Here is a 15,399-nt window from a genome sequence, read left to right as displayed (position 1 = left end):
ATAAGCGCCACCTAGTGGTTATGTGGTAGAAATATTAACATGAATATAAAAGTATTTAATGTAGAGAACTCATATATCAAATGAAAGCTCTCAATCTCAGGATTTTGACCTTATAGTTTATTTTGTTGCACTAATACCACAGTTTGAAAGATTTTCAAAACAATCACAAAGTGAAATATGAGATTGGTAAGATATCAAATGCAAACGTCTCTTATTAAACGTCTCTTTTAAGTGCTGTAAGCCCCAAATGGCTAAAACTTAATATCATCTTTTACCGTAGGCAGTTTTCTACAAAATGAGCCATTGTTTACTTGTCTGTGAGCTTGCTTGACTGAATAATCCAATGTTGTATCTTAGATGTCCAGAACAAAATATGCCATCCCGCAGGGAAAGAATGCTAAAAAATCATAAAAAATATAGGTTATCTATTAATGATTGAAAGTTACATACATCGCCGCAAAGGGGAGGATCTCATCTTTCTAATGACCCCTAGATTGAGCTTGTAGTCCACTCAGAGGCCGAGATATTCAATGAAATAACAAGAGTGGTGCATGAACTGAAAAATAGACTGAATGTCTATGGACGAGCACATCTGAAATGCGTTTGAGTGCCAAAGTTAAAGAGGTTAAAGAGACAGTACCGATTTGTAGCACGTGTTCAACACATCAATGTAAATACTTGTTAGTAGTACAAGTTATTGATTGAATACATTTTGGATACGATTTTCGAGGTCAGGGCAACACCTTGAACTCTTCATCATGTTCCTCAAACCATTCATGAACAATGTGTGCAGTGTGGCAGGGCTCATTATCCTGCTGAAAGAGGCCACTGCCATCAGGGAAATACCATTGCCATGATGGGGTGTACCTGGTCTGTGACTACGTTTAGGTAGACGTCTACATGAATGGCTGGACCCAGGGTTTCCCAGAGCGTCACACTCCCTCCAACGGCTTGTCATCTTCCCAAAGTGCATCCTGGTGCGATCACACGGCCGTCCACGTGACGTAAAAGAAACCGGGACTCATCGGACCAGGCGACCTTCTTCCACCACTCCAAGGTCCAGTTCCGATGCCCGCGTGCCCATTGTAGGCACTTTCGACAGTGGAGAGGGGTCATCATGGGCACTCTGACTGGTCTGCGGCTACCCAGACCCATATGTCCACGACCCTGTCGCCTGTGGGCGCCCACGACCCTGTCGCCAGTTCACCGCTTGTCCTTCCTTGGACCACTTATGGCAGGTACTAACCACCGCATACCGGGAACACCCCACAAGACCTGCCGTTTTGGAGATGCTCTGACCCAGTCGTTTGGCCCTTGTCAAAGTCGCTCCGATCCTTACACTTGCCCATTATTCCTGCTTCCAACTCAAGAACTGACTGTTCACTTGCTGCCTAATATATCCCACCCCTTGCCATTGTAACGGGATAATAAATGTTATTCACCTGTAAGTGGTTTAATGTTGTGGCTGATCCGTGTGTTCTCACCAGTTACACGCATACAACAACTTTTACTTTAATAAAATCTGATAATTGACGTAAATTGACGAGCGCAATTTCTCTTTCCTGTGTTGACGTACTACAACTGGAAGTTGGAAGACATATCAAAGAGCATGCTTTTTTTCTTTTTTTTTTTGGCCAAATTACATTTTAAATGTACAAACATTTTTTATTTTATTTAATTTAATTTTTTAGTAATTTTATTTTTTTCTCTCTTTTTTTGTTTTTTTAAGAAACATTTGTTTCCTACGGAAGAGGATTAGGGCCAAGCAATAATAAAAAAATAAAACCATCTCGAGATTAAAGTCATTATAATGCGAGATTAAACTCGTTAAATTTCGAGAAAAAAGTCGAAATACAATCTTGAGAATAAACTCATTAAATATCGAGAATAAAGTCGTTGTGTTTCGAGAAAAAACTAGTTAAGTTTAATCTCGAGATGGTTTTATTTTTTTATTATTGCTTGGCCCTAATCCTCTTCCGTAGTTTCCGCCCACGAGTGCCAAATGATGTCATCAATATTTTTGGTCTGTTTTTCTGGAAAAAAAAACAAAAACAGTTCATTTAAATATGTGCAAATATTTGTATTTTTTTTATATTTTTATAACTTTGAATTTTGAATTTTTTTTTTTTTTAACAAATAATTGTTTACGCCCATGAGCCTTTTAAATGTTCTAAAAAGTATTATTATTTTAAAACTTTTCCTTTATTTATTTATTTATTTTTTGGCCAAATAACATACACCCATCAGTGCAAATCTATGTCATCAATCAAAAAGTATGATAATAATAATAATAATAATACTTTTTAGAACATTTAAAAGGCTCATGGGCGTAAACAAATGTTTGTTTAAAAAAAAAAAAGAAAAGGAAAAGTTATAAAATAATAATAATAATTTTATTTTTATTTTTTTTGGGCCAAATAACGTGTATACACCCATCAGTGCAAATCTGTGTCATCAAATGGTACATTTTAAATGTGCTAAAAAAATTATTTCAATTTTTAATAACGTTTACCTCTTTTTTCACTTTTACACTAGAAGTCCCCTGTAAACTACACGAGTTCAGACGACCTCAAAGCTCTAAAATAGGCATAATAATACACAGCACACACAAACTGAGTAAAAAGTCTGTTTTTAATTAGAACTATTTTTATAGACATTTTTTGGAATTGAATAAAATCAAAGAAGTAAAAGAACCGTCTTCGTGTCGGGATGCACTTACGGTGCCTTCAAAGGATGCCTAAGTAGGGTGCTTGAACTAAAGGCATCAAATATAACCTCATGTTGATTTCAGGAGGTCTTTAAGTGCCGGACAGTAAGTTGTATCATCTCAGCGGTTCAGAGTTTTGCGATGTTCTTCTGGCGTGTTTTGTCTGTAGATGTGCAGTTGTTTTAGATACTTTCTGGGGAATATTGACGTCATGCACTCGTCTAATCTAATCCAACAAGTGCCAAAAGATTACGTTTAACAAAAGCACGAGAATGTTCTGTTTCCCAGCACTGTGAGAAAATAGCGAAACATCAAAGATGCATTCCTGGAGGAACGTCATGGCTCTGACGAGTGTGCAGAGACGTCCCCTCATTACACTAATGAAGTGATCAATTAGGACCGATGGAGTCTGTCTGTCTTTGGGGGAACAGTGTCAGTGCGACAGTGTCTCCGCTTTGATCACAGACTGTCCTGTGTGGTGTATGGACGGGGTTACTGGGTGGTCACATGATTACAGAGCACCTGGGGTCTGCTGGTTTATTCTGGGTGTGTCTGTGGATATTTGGGGGCGTCTCTCAGCTCTCAGTCTTGAGTAAAAGCTCTCAGATTCCCGTTCTTATGGAAATACAAATGTTTGTTTTACCTGTCAATCAAACTTTTTTGACCCTAGAGTGAAAATTCTGTCATTATTTTCTCACCCTCATGTCTCCTTTGACAAAGAGGTACATTTTAAAAGTGCTAAAAAGTTTGTGTCTTTTTATTTTCATAAAAAAAAAAAAAAAAAAATCTTACCCAAAAAACATGTATATGCCCATGAGTGCAACATGATGTCATCAATATTTTAGGTCTGTTTTTCTGGACATAAAAAATAAATAAAACAAAATTTGAATGTGCAAAACATTTTTTAGTCTTTTTTTTTTTTTTAATTTTGTAATTTTGTTTTTTATTATTTTTTTTATTTATTTTTTTACGAACATTTGTTTACGGCCATTTTGAAGAATCCTCACACAGCTCTCTTCCATAAGAAGAGTTTGTCAGAGTCACTATTCACTCACATTATATGGCAAATAAACCCTTTGAAGATTCCTTCTTTAATTCACCGTCTGTTCCACGGAAGAAAGAAAATCATACGTGTTTACAACTACATGAGAGTGAGTAAATAAAGACTACTCATTTACATTGCAGCGATATGAACGTTTCACCGAAACCATCTTTACCCAGAAACTATTGGACAATACCAATATTTTGCCACTTGCCTTATTTTGTCATCAGATCTCTGTTTTGCACTGGAATTTATAAAAAAAATAAAGTAATTTATTATTGCTTTGTTAGTATGAGTTTACAGTAAGGTTACACATGTTAACATTAATGCACTAACAGTGAATAATATCATTTTTACCGCAGTTATTCATTTTGAATTCTTTAAGCTCTGAAGTTTTATTTAAAGATTTCCTGTTTTAGTGGCATTCTTCAAATTAAAGGATTATAACTCGACAATATAATGCTCACACACACACACGCTCACACACACACACGCTCACACACACACACACGCTCACACACACACACACTCTCACACACACACACGCTCACACACACACACACGCTCACACACACACACGCGCTCACACACACACGCGCTCACACACACACACGCTCACACACACACACGCGCTCACACACACGCGCTCACACACACACACGCTCACACACACACAGGCTCACACACACACACGCTCACACGCACACACACACACGCACGCCACACGCACACGCTCACACGCACACACACGCTCACACGCTCACACGCACACGCTCACACGCACACACACACGCACACGCTCGCACACACACGCTCACACGCACACACACACGCTCACACGCACACACACGCTCACACGCACACGCACACGCTCACACGCGCACACACACACGCCGCACTGCACGCCACACGCACACGCACACGCCACACGCACACACACGCGCACACGCCACACCGCACGCTCACGCACACACACGCTCACACGCACACACACGCTCACACGCACACGCTCACACGCACACGCTCACACGCACACACACACACGCACACGCTCGCTCACACACGCTCACACACACGCTCACACACACACGCTCGCACACACACACGCTCACACACACGCTCACACGCACACGCTCACACACACACACACGCTCACACGCACACGCTCACACGCACACGCTCACACACACGCTCACACGCACACGCTCACACACACACACACACGCTCACACACACACACACACGCTCACACACACACACGCTCACACACGCTCACACACACATGCTCGCACACTCACACACACACACGCTCACACACACACACGATCAAACACACACGCTCACACACGCTCACACACACATGCTCGCACACTCACACACACACACACACACACGCTCACACACACACACGATCAAACACACACACACGCTCACACACACACACACACACACTCACACACACACGCTCACACTCTCACAAACACACACACACACGCTCACACACACACACACACACGCTCACACACACACACACACACGCTCACACACACACACGCTCACGCTCTCACAAACACACACACACACTCTCACAAACACACACACACACGCTCACACACACACACACACGCTCACACACACACACACGCTCACACACACACACGCTCACGCTCTCACACACACACACGCTCACGCTCTCACACACACACACGCTCACGAGAAAACTGAGAAAATTTTTGTGTTGATACGACAAAGCGATCAAACGTTACAACGTTACAAATATCATTAATCATAGTGTCTAATATGTCTAATTCAGCTCCATTAAGACGTTAATAAAAATACAGTTGTTCATTGTTTAGCTCATAGTGCATTAACTAATGTTGACATTAACCAATATTAATACATGTGTAAAAGTATTGTGCACTGTTAGTTCATGTTCATTAATGTTTTTAAGTGATTCAAAATGAATCGTGATTATATTTGAATCGTCAGAAGTCTACGTGCCGTTACTCCTCGAGTGTTACATGGAACTGCATGTAAATGTAAAGGCTCATTACTCACTCGACCTTTGACAGCGCTGCCACCATATTCACCCTATGATGAGCTTCCCCATGTTTCCACCACTGCATGCATCTGTTCTCCAGTCTCATGAAGACCTGACCCGATCCATCACTGTCCAAATGTGACAGCTGAGTCGTGCCTTGAGCGCTGGTGCTCCGGGCCAGCAGTGATGCGCGGCCCCCCGGGTGCAGAGCCCCTGTGCTGCGGGTGATGGCAGACAGGCCCCTGCTAAATGTGCTGGAGAGATGTAAATTGCCAGAGTGCAGCTGTCAGAAGTGTGTGTGTGTGTGTGTGTGTGTGTGCGCAGCAGCAGGGCATGCTTCTGTCTGCATATCTGCTGCAGCAGCGCTCCCGCTGTGTGCTTACTTTTCTGTGCCGAAACCTCCTGCTCTGCAATTGTGCTGCGAGTCCAGGTCATTTTTCTGCTGTTTCCCTCAACTTTACTCTCTCTGCCCTCCTCTTCTGTTCTTCCTCCTTCTACTCACTTCCGATCGATCTTTCTTCATCCTCTTCCTCCACATGTCCGCTTCTGTGTGTCCCGGTCATATTTAACCTCAAATCAATACAAAAATACATTCTGCATTGTAATGTGATATTCAGGACCCTTAAGCACTCCCCAATTCTCATTACTTTAATGCATCCAGACATTTGATCTGTTCCTAGTAGGGATGCACCAATGCCACTTTTTCTCTTCTGATATCGGAAATCTCAGTATCGGCCGATACCGGAAGCGATTGTGTGTGTGTGATGTGTGTGTGCGTGTGAGTGAGTGTGTGTGTGTGTGTGTGTGTGAGCGTGTGTGTGTGAGTGTGAGCGTGTGTGTGTGTGTGAGCATGTGTGTGTGTGTGTGAGCGTGTGTGCGTTTGAGCCTGCTGTAGTGGGGATTCCCTCTTACTTAAAACTCTGGGATTCCCCCGGCGTGCTTGAGTGCATTTATGCAGACGTGAGGGACATACATTGGTTTGTATAGTTTATAGTGAATGTGATTTTCCAACTGTACTCTCAGAAATGTTGAATTATTTCCACTGCGTTTACTTGTTGTTGGGCTCCATCCTATGACGTTAATTATCCGATCTGTTCATGCACATGCGCACTCTTCAAAAACCTGTAAGAACGCCACTTATGCGTTATCATGACGTTTAAGAACGCCACTTTCTGCAAAAACCCTGGAATAGGGGGTCTGGGTAGCTCAGCGAGTATTGACGCTGACTATCACACCTGGAGTCACGAGTTTGAATCCAGGGTGTGCTGAGTGACTCCAGCCAGTCCTACTTAGCAACCAAATTGGCCCGGTTGCTAGGGAGGGTAGAGTCACATGGGGTAACCTTCTCATGGTCGCTATAATGTGGTTCTCGCTCTCGGTTGGGCGTGTGGCGAGTGATTCCAGTCAGGTCTCCTTAGCAACCAAATTGGCCTGGTTGCTTGGGAGGGTAGAGTCACATGGGGTAACCTTCTCGTGGTCGCTACAATGTGGTTCTCGCTCTCGGTGGGGCGTGTGGTGAGTGATTCCAGTCAGGTCTCCTTAGCAACCAAATTGACCCGGTTGCTAGGGAGGGTAGAGTCACATGGGGTAACCTCCTCGTGGTCGCTACAATGTGGTTCTCGCTCTCGGTGGGGTGTGTGGTGAGTGATTCCAGTCAGGTCTCCTTAGCAACCAAATTGGCCTGGTTGCTATGGAGGGTAGAGTCACATGGGGTAACCTTCTCATGGTCGCTACAATGTGGTTCTCACTCTCAATGGGGCGTGTGGTGAGTGATTCCAGTCAGGTCTCCTTAGCAACCAAATTGGCCTGGTTGCTAGGGAGGGTAGAGTCACATGGGGTAACCTTCTCGTGGTCGCTATAATGTGGTTCTCGCTCTCGGTGGGGTGTGTGGTGAGTGATTCCAGTCAGGTCTCCTTAGCAACCAAATTGGCCTGGTTGCTAGGAAGGGTAGAGTCACATGGGGTAACCTTCTCGTGGTCGCTATAATGTGGTTCTCGCTCTCGGTGGGGCGTGTGGTGCGTGGATGCTGCGGAGAATAGCGTGAAGGCTCCGCACACGCCACATCTCCGCGGTAACGCGCTCAACAAGTCATGTGATAAGATGCGCAGATTGACGCGGAGGAAACTGAAATACGTCACTACGCCACCATGAGAACTTTGAGTGCATTGGGATTGGGCATGCCAAATTGGGGGAATGTACACGTCAGTATTTTCACACATTTCTGTCACTTGGTTGAATCTCAATTACACAGATATTAACATGAATAGGTTGCGAAGTTAAAAGAAAATACAAATTAAACTAAATTAAATATGGTTATATTTGCAATAAGGATATACCTGGGATAAACATAAGCATAGACAAAGCTGTATGAGTAATCCTAAGGTTTAAGTAAATCTAGGCTTTCATATCATAGCATAGAAACATGCTTCTGCTGTAGGAACCCATGTGAGCATCTGTGTTGATCGCTGGAATTTTGCATTCCTGTTTATTTGTTTTCTTTGCGCTATTCCAGTAAACTGATCCATGGAGTGCTTGTTTACCGGAACGAAACTGGGGGGAATCTACAACACAAAAAGCAGCAGAGGGGAAAAACTTCCCACAGTGTCGCTATGGTAATCAGCAGGTGCCTCTGGCCACCGAGAAGAAGTGAAGCCTTTCTTATGAGCGTGAGAACGAGCGGCCGACCTCTCTCTACCCCCCCAGTGCCTCCGCTCGCCCCCTTTTCTCTCGTAGCGGTGGCAAAACCCACCCCAGCGGCAACAGTGGTGGCTGCCAAAACACGCCATCTGATCCAGCTGCAATAAAAAACCCTACCAACAAAAGATGAAAAGAAAAGGCAGAGAAAGATGGAGAGACCATGGAAGCTCCTGGTTGTCATGAGAACGCTGCAGGATACGGATATGCCAGGACACCAGTGTCAGAAATTAACTTTTTAATTAAGGTGCAACATTTACCCCCTTGAATCTAAATTTGCACTTAAATGATGCTTTTATTTTCTAATCATATTAAGACACATTTTATATCAAAGAAATCTGTCTCTGAATTTTTTTAAGTTACTTTCAAAGCAAAGTTGTTGTAAAGTGATTATAAACACATGTTCCTTGGCGACAGCAAGCAGCTTACAGTTAATAACTGTATTTTTAGCACAATAATTATTTATATTGATTATTATAATTTAACCGTTTATTGAACATTGATATCTTTTATCAATACTGAGCCACCAGCATCAATGTAAATTTAGATTCTCAAATATTTATCACGTTCACACTAATACATCTTGGTTCAAAACGCATTGCTTTTGCTACGTTTACACTAGAGGTCGACCAATAGGGGATTTTGCTGAAAACGCAAAACTTATTGCGAGGGAACACAAAACTGTTACGAGCAAACACAAAACTATTGCGAGGGAACGTAAACCTTATTGCGAGGGAACGTAAAACGTATTGCGAGGGAACGCAAAACTTATTGCGAGGGAACCCATAACTTATTGCGAGGGAACGTAAAACTTATTGCGAGGGAACGCAAAACTTATTGCGAGGGAACCCATAACTTATTGCGAGGGAACGTAAAACTTATTGCGAGGGAACGCAAAACTTATTGCGAGGGAACGCAAAACTTATTGCGAGGGAACCCATAACTTATTGCAAGGGAACGTAAAACTTATTGCGAGGGAACGCAGAACTATTGCGAGGGAACGCGAAACGTATTGCGAGGGAACGCAGAACTATTGTGAGGGAACTCAAAACTTATTGCGAGGGAACGCAAAACTGTTGCGAGGGAACTCAAAACTGTTGCGAGGGAACTCAAAACTTATTGCGAGGGAACGCAAAACTTATTGCGAGGGAACGCGAAACTTATTGCGAGGGAACGCAAAACTTATTGCGAGGGAACGCAAAACTTATTGCGAGGGAACGCAGAACTTATTGCGAGGGAACGCAAAACTATTACGAGCGAACGCAAAACTTATTACGAGGAACGCAAAACTATTGCGAGGAACGCAAAACTTATTGCGAGGAACGAAACTATTGCGAGGAACGCAAAACTTATTGAGCGAGCGGAACGCGAAACTTATTGCGAGGAGCGAAACTATTGCGAGGAACGCAAAACTTATTGCGAGGGAACGCGAAACTTATTGCGAGGGAACGCTAAACTTATTGCGAGGGAACGCAAAACTATTGCGAGGGAACGCAGAACTTATTGCGAGGGAACGCAAAACTTATTGCGAGGGAACGCAAAACTATTACGAGCGGAACGCAAAACTTATTGCGAGGGAACGCAGAACTATTGCGAGGGAACTCAGAACTATTGCGAGGGAACGCAGAACTATTGCGAGGGAACGCAAAACTTATTGCGAGGGAACGCGAAACTATTATGAGCGAACGCAAAACTTATTGCGAGGGAACGCAGAACTATTAGAGGAACGAGAACTATTGCGAGGAACGCAGAACTATTGCGAGGGAACGCAAAACTTATTGCGAGGGAACGCGAAACTATTATGAGGAACGAACTATTGAGGACGAAAACTTATTAGAGGAACGAGAACTATTGCGAGGAACGCAGAACTTATTATGAGGAACGCAGAACTTATTGAGGAACGCAAAACTTATTGCGAGGGAACGAGAACTATTAGCGAACGCAAAACTTATTGCGAGGGAACGCAGAACTATTGCGAGGGAACTCAAAACTTATTGCGAGGGAACGCAGAACTATTGCGAGGGAACGCAAAACTTATTGCGAGGGAACGCAGAACTTATTGCGAGGAACGCAAAACTTATTGCGAGGGAACGCAAAACTTATTGCGAGGACGAGAACTATTGCAGGAACGCAGAACTTATTGCGAGGGAACGCATAACTATTGCGAGGAACGCAAAACTTATTGCGAGGACGAAACTATTCGAGGAACGCAGAACTATTGCGAGCGAACGCAGAACTTATTGCGAGGAACGCAGAACTATTGAGGAGCAGAACTATTGGGGAACGCAAAACTTATTGCGAGGGAACGCAGAACTATTGCGAGGGAACGCAGAACTTATTGCGAGGGAACGCAGAACTATTGCGAGGGAACGCAGAACTATTGCGAGGGAACGCAGAACTTATTGCGAGGGAACGCAGAACTATTGCGAGGGAACGCAGAACTATTACGAGCGAACGCAAAACTTATTGCGAGGGAACGCAGAACTATTGCGAGGGAACTCAAAACTTATTGCAAGGGAACGCAGAACTATTACGAGCGAACGCAAAACTTATTGCGAGCGAACGCAAAACTATTTCAGAGAAATGATGCTGCCCTGTCTTCTAATGGGCTCCGTAATTTCTTCATCTTCACCTCTTCAACAACTTTTCTTTTCTGCTGATGTAATCAAGTCCATGTGGGCGGAGAACAATAATGTTAACAAACAATATTATGCTTATTAATATAATATTATGCTTATTTTGTAATCGCGATTACAAAAAAGTATGCGATTAATCGCGACAATTTTATTAATCGACTGACCGAAATAGTTGAATTCTTCAGAATCTAAATGTTAATAATGAAGTATATATAGTGTCCAATTTCATCAGTTTCAAAATCTGATTAATCGCGATTAACAACAAAACATTTACTCGATTAATTGCGACAATTTTATTATCGATTGACAGAACTAGTTGAATTATTCAAAATCTAAATGTTAATAAACAAGTATATATACATCAGGAATGTATCAACAAATCATATGCGATTTTATAAAAAAAATAAAAATAAGCATTTTTTAACCCTTGTGCATCAATTAAAAAAAGTTACACATTGGTTCATTATGGACAAAAATGTCCATGTCCAAAGACTGTCATAAAAATATTATAGATTTATATTTTTTTCCACTTTCACTGACATAATTTTTTTAACCAGCATCAGCTCTAATCAGAATGACCAAACATTCATTCATTTTTAGAATTTTAACCCTTTAAACGCCGGTTTGTTTACATAATGCCACTGTTGTTTTTTTAGGACAAAATGAAAAATAGTAATTGTTTTCAATTTAATAGATGCTAAGCAGAATTTTTTTTCTTTGATTATTAGAGCCTCGGATATGTCAATGATTAACAACAACATTCATTTTGATGCTTTCATATTTTTTATGCAGTATCAGATTTAAAAAAAGCTACCACTCAGGTCCATAATGGACAAAAATGGCCATGTCAAAAAAGTGTCATAAAAATATTATAGAATAATATTTTTTTCTACTTTCACTGACTTATATTTTAACCAGCATCAGTTCTAATCATAGTTACCAAACATTCATTTATTTTCAGAATTTTAACACTTTAAACGTCGGTTTGTTTACATAATGCCGCTGTTGTTTTTTATAAAAAAATATAATAATTATAATTATTTTCAATTTAATAAATGCTAAACAGAATTTTTTTTATTTTTATTATTAGAGCCTCAGACACATACAAACCACACTCTGAAATCCATACCAACACACTCACACAATTATATATTCATAATGTATCTAATTGGCTCTATAATATGCATAAGCCAAAAACAGCAGAAAACAACAACAAAAGCGATGATATGCCAAACCTGAAAAAATGGCACGATCTGATAAAAAATGAAGCCTTGCCAACATAATGAAAGCATGTTAAACAAGATTGCATAATTTTATAGTTAAATGGCACTGGGATTAAAAATCGCAGTTTTAATGGGTTTCAATGGGGCCATTTTTGTCCAAAACGACGCTAAGAGGGAGTATTTTGTGTAACTAGTGCAAAAAATATTTTTTTAAAGAAAATAGGGTGAAATATTAAAATTCCAATAAAAATACACACCTGTGGAAAATTGTATGCAGTTAGCATTAACACAGACAAAGTTATCAAAAAAACAAAACTGAAAAAGCCAAAAATGTCCACAAGGATGCACAAGGGTTAAGTATTTTTTTTGTTTGTTGCCAAAACGAATTTGAGGGCGATTATTGGGGCTATTTGTTCCTTCCACTTGTGGTGCTTTTTTGCCCTCAGCTCTGGTTAATATCTGACCGTGTCGGGAGCAACTCCTCCGGTAGTCCTGTTTGGACCTCTGGTGTACCGCTGGCTCATTGATATGCAGCGGAGGGGTTGGCCGCCACAGCTGCAGGATACCCGCTCACAGGGGTCCCAGGAAAAATCAACAAAAGAACAACCCCCCCACTCCCGGTTTTCAGAGATTTTAATTCCCTAAGTCCTCCTTCAACGTCTCCTTTCTCCTCTCAGAGCCTGTCACCCGTGTTTCCCGTGCTCTCGCGCTCCCTGAGGCATGAATGCAGTGCCCGCAGGAAGTCCCGGGAAGTCTTAGGAAGTTCTCCCACTGGGTGTGGGTGCGCGACATTCTCACACACTTTCTTTCATTTGCCCTTTCACTTTCTTCCTCGTCTGTGTCTCTCACAATCTCACTTCCTTTCTTTCAGAGAACTGGAGTGCTTCTTCGAAAGTAATAAAAGTTGTATTGTTATAATTGTTATTGCAATCGGAATCGGATCTTCTTTAGGGAGAATTATGTTAAAATGTCTTAGTGATCCCAAACATTTGAACGGTAGCGCACAGCCATACATGTTTCATAGCGGCCACAAACACATCATTTATTATCAGCTTAAATTAATGTCATTTATTGATTCATTCTTTTGTTACCAAAGAATAGCACACACACACTCATACGCACACACACACACACACGCACACACTCATACACACGCACACAGATACACACACGCGCACACTCATACACACGCACACAGATACACACACACGCACACTCATACACATATACACACGCACACGGATACACACACACACATACACGCACACAGATACACACACAAACAGATACACACACACACATACACACACACACAGATACACACACAAACAGATACACACACAAACAGATACACACACATACACACACACGCACAAAGATACACACACAGATACACACACACGTTTGCCCAGTCTCAATGGGGACATACCATAGACTTCTTTTATATAAAGCTAACTCTAATGAGTACAAACTTTAGCCTAACCCACACACACCTAAACTAGCCCTATCAGAACACTTCTGCATTATTACATTTTTGCATGGATCGTTTTTCCAAATAAGGACATCCCAAAAGTTTCCCAAAGATAGGATTTATCAGATTTAGCTCACTTTTGGGTACAAATTTGTCCCCAAACAAAAGCCACTGGCACATACACATACTAATGCATACGCACACACACACAAAGGCACAAGCATACACACACACACAAACGCACACAGATATACACACACACACACACAGATACACAAATACACACACACAGATACACACACACACAAATACACAGATACACACACACAAATACACAGATCCACACACACACACACACACACACACAGATACACACACACACACAGATACACACACACAGAGATACACACACACACACAGATACACACACACACAGATACACATACACACACACACAGATACACACACACAAATACACAGATCCACACACATACACAGATCCACATACACACACGCACACACACACAGATACACAAATACACACACACAGATACACACACACAAATACACAGATACACACACACAAATACACAGATCCACACACATACACAGATCACACACATACACAGATCACACACACACACACACACACAGATACACAAATACACACACACAGATACACACACACACAAATACACAGATACACACACACATACACAGATCCACACACACACACAGATACACATACACACACACACACACACATATACACACACACACACACACAACAGACACACATTCACAGAGATACACACACACACACACAGATACACATACACACACACACACAGATACACATACACACAGATACAAACACACACACACACACACAAACAGACACACATTCACAGATACAGACACACATTCACAGATACACACACACACACACAGATACACGGACACACACACACACACACACAGAGACACACACACAGACACACACACACAGAGACACACACACACAGATATGGACACACTCACACACACACAGACACACACACACACACACACACACACACAGACACACACACACACACATGGGTTTCACATTGTTAGATACTGTGACCATCTGTAAGATAAGCCTGTTTGTCAAACAACTTCCTGTTTCTTGAGAATCTTGTTTGATTAGATGTCTTTTTACTGCCACAAGAACAAACAAACAAACATCTGTAACAGGTATCAGTCTAACATCAGCCTCTCAAATACAAATATTTTGTCTGTGTAAATGGATTTATTAAGCTGTTTTATTGTGTATTAGTGTCAAATAGCTCAAGATCATACAATTCTCTCTCTCAACGAAACTGTACGTGACACAAACTGTACGTGTTTTAATGGCTTAATGTGAGGAATATTATAAACGTTACTAGGCAACCAGTAGCAGGAACGCCCACTAGCGACTTCACCGCCAGCCACTGGCGACCTGCAGCGAAGTCGCTGGCAGTGTGTACGCAGCTTTAGTCGCTGCAGGTCGCCAGTGGCTGGCAGTGAAGTCGCTAGTGGGCGTTCCCGCTACTGGTTGCCTAGT

At 41.9% G+C, this 15,399-nt stretch overlaps 2 protein-coding genes across 2 annotated transcripts in view; one reads left to right on the top strand and one right to left on the bottom strand.

Moving 5' to 3' along the window:
* The window catches only part of zbtb42 (zinc finger and BTB domain containing 42), a 51,945-nt gene extending 45,555 nt beyond the window's left edge, over nucleotides 1–6,390 (bottom strand). The window contains exon 1 of the mRNA XM_052145486.1: nucleotides 5,808–6,390. The gene's annotated coding sequence lies outside the window, so the exon portion shown is untranslated. The remainder of the gene's footprint in view (nucleotides 1–5,807) is intronic.
* akt1 (v-akt murine thymoma viral oncogene homolog 1) overlaps nucleotides 1–15,399 on the top strand; it is a 71,045-nt gene that overhangs the window by 18,542 nt on the left and 37,104 nt on the right. The gene's annotated exons all lie outside the window — the stretch shown is intronic.

Source organism: Xyrauchen texanus, chromosome 16 (genome assembly GCF_025860055.1).
Source record: "Xyrauchen texanus isolate HMW12.3.18 chromosome 16, RBS_HiC_50CHRs, whole genome shotgun sequence".
NCBI lineage: Eukaryota > Metazoa > Chordata > Actinopteri > Cypriniformes > Catostomidae > Xyrauchen > Xyrauchen texanus.
The sequence above is the reverse complement of the archived record's forward strand: the minus strand, read 5'-3'. Positions and strand labels throughout refer to the sequence as shown.